This window comes from Gavia stellata, chromosome 8 (genome assembly GCF_030936135.1).
Source record: "Gavia stellata isolate bGavSte3 chromosome 8, bGavSte3.hap2, whole genome shotgun sequence".
NCBI lineage: Eukaryota > Metazoa > Chordata > Aves > Gaviiformes > Gaviidae > Gavia > Gavia stellata.
Window position 1 is genome coordinate 13,472,156 of NC_082601.1, and position 2,947 is coordinate 13,475,102.

Sequence of the window (2,947 nt, forward strand, 5' to 3'; positions counted from 1 at the left end):
AGACCAGTAAAAACAAACTTGCTGTGAATAAGATGGATTTTTTTTTTCCCAGTTAGTTTGCATGATAAGATGAAGAGGCCATTTCTGAATGGTTTTCCTTTGCATCAAGACACCTCTGCGCACAATTAGAGCAAAAGTATCACGTTGAAACCTATTTCCAATTTCCTTAAAATCTGTCTACCACAACCTTTTTTTCTAGTTGCTAATTTGATTCATTAACATAACAGTTTCACTTGTAGCCCCAGTGCTTTTTGTTCTCACACCTTCACTACACATCCCCACTGTACCCTTTTTCCTCTTTAATTCTTAACTGTGTGCAGTAAACAGCAAAAACTTCATTACTTTGCAGGTTCCCCATCGGCTTTTTATTAAGCCAAAGCCTTAGGGCTGCGCTGCTGGCGGAGGGCTGTCGAGCAGCACCCGCTGCCCACGGGGTTTGCTGGCAGCACCCGCAGCAGCGCGGGCAAATATAGGGCCCTGGGTCAGGGCGCGGAGCTGTCTGCAGGGATGGCAGCAACTGCCGCAGCACTGCAGCCCCCTCCAACCTGCCGTTGGCAGCGCCCGGGAGGTTGAGTGTAAGAAATGGAGGAAAAGAAAACAGCAGAAGGTTCCCGGTGATTCATTTCTACGTGTTTCCTCCCAGCTCCCTGCAATACATGCCTCGGGGATGCCCTGAGCCAGATGTTGCAGTGACAAACCTGTCCGAGCCCTGTCCCTCCATATAGTCCTTTCGCCGGTGTTTTTTTTTCTCCTTCAAGGGCTGGAAATGTCTGTGGCCAGTGGGGCACTTGCCTGGGCAATGGCACAGCCAACACTTGGTGTTATGGAGGCAGCGAGGGGCAGGGAATTGGAGCCCGGCCCAGGTAACGTCAGTGCTTGTGCAAACGCCGGAGCAGGGACTCGGATGAACAAGCTGGAACCACCACAGAGCGGCTGAGCAGCTGCGTATTGGCACCAGGACGTTATCAAGAGCAAGTCATGTCAGACCAAGTTAATTTCCTCCTTTGATCAGGCACCACGTCCTGCAGATAGCGCAGAAATAAGAAATATCCTGCAGCCTGATTTTTAGTAAGACTTCCAACTGTCTCATACATGATCCTCATATGCTGCCCGGAGTGGTGGTTGGGCAGAGCATCATGCGGACACCCTCCTTGGAAAGCAGTCAGGCTGCGGCAATGAAAAAAAGCCCCAAGTGGGTCTACTACTGCTGTGCCCAGTACCCCCACCAGTGCCCCCAGCTCCACCAGTGCCCCCATCGCGACGTGACCACAAGCCCGGCTCTGACTCCTGCATTTCCCTCTGCCCATGCAGGCATTTTGTTCAGCTGTAAGAGCCCACGTTGCTGTGCCACTGTGGCTGGGCATGGGGACAGTCCCCAAGCCCAGGGACAGTCCCTGAGTCAGTTTAAATCAGCTCAGTGCAGCCACTCTGGTGCAGAGCTCAGCACAAAGCAAGCTCCACCTCAACGTGCACGAGAGTCAACACTTTCTCCTGCAAAAACATGGCTTCCCGCGGCGTCTCGTGTGTTTTTTCCCCTTGAGTGTACAGCCAAGAGATCGCATGCTCTCAAACACACAGCTCAATTACCGAAAGCTTTGGAGATTCATTAAAAATGCTGTTTTGCTAACAGCTGAAATGCGTTTTGACATGGTTTGGTTTGCTCATTCACAAAAAGCCACCCGTGGAGTTATCATTGCACTTTCTGTTTAAAAAGCTGACTTTCAAATTAACCAAGAGGAAGGCAGATTTCAGCACTGCCCAAGCCTGTTTCCAAAAGAAAAAAAACCCAGCACAACCCTGCCACACACACCCCCCCCCCAGCATGTGAGGTAAGGACGGACGATAAATTCCTTACATTGTCACAAATGGAATCATAGAATCAGGCTATGAGGGTAAAACACAGCCTGCCTTTGGTCAGATTTCAACCCTTCAGTCTGCTTGCGATTTCCCCAAACCAAAGAGCTTTTGTCTGGAGAAAGGACTGAATCAGGTGAAGGTAATTGTCTTTGCTGAGATAAAAATGTGAAGCTGGCTCTCAGCAGCTGGGTAGACTCTCGCCTTTTCCTGCTTTGCCCTGGTGTGCTCGTAGGGCAGGTTTATGTTGTGACCCAGAATTTTATCACCTTTTTTTTCTTGTTGTGATTGACCCTACGTTGACCATCTCATTGCATCGACTCAAATGTATGTAAGATTAGTTTGCTCTTTATAGTTTTAAAATTATAAAGACAACAAGGAAACGCTAGCGTGCTGTACTCGGACACCAGCCACATCCACCACGCCTCACCTCCATGGTGTGTATCTCTACTGAACACGGAAGATTCAACTCATCAGATCCTTGCACCAACTGAAGCAGGTCCGGTATCCAGCAAACACTTAAAGCTCCTTCCAGCTGTCTCCTGGCTGAGGAGCTGTGCCGTACCACTGTCATGCTTCAAAATAAGTTTTTTCATAAACTTCACAGATTATGAGCCAGCAATTAGCTGGAAGCAAAAAGTAGTCCTGGTTTTCCATTACTCTGGAGACAGTGTGGTGTCTGCCAAACCTGGGGTTAGCATTGACCACGGCAAACGGCAACAGGCTGTTGAGGTTCGATCCATCTAACCGCACTGTATTCTTTCGGTTTTAAACCTCCCATAGCCATTTCCTGGCTGTCGTGAAAATAATGGAGCCAGCAATGGATTGCTCCTCTCTCAAGCACAGGGTAATGAACAGCCTTCAGAAACATTTGGTATTTCCATGATGTGAAGCATCAATGGCCACAGAGATAGCTGTACCCATTTTTGCAGTACTTAATTTACTGTCACGAGCAAGCGATCTGTACGAGAGAGCAGGCATAACGCTGATATGCTTTTATTACCCTGGCAGGAGCCACATTATTGTTTTCTGTTTTCACATTTCTTAGCAACAACATTTTTTTGTTCATAGGTTTCTTTATAGAAGCTCGGCT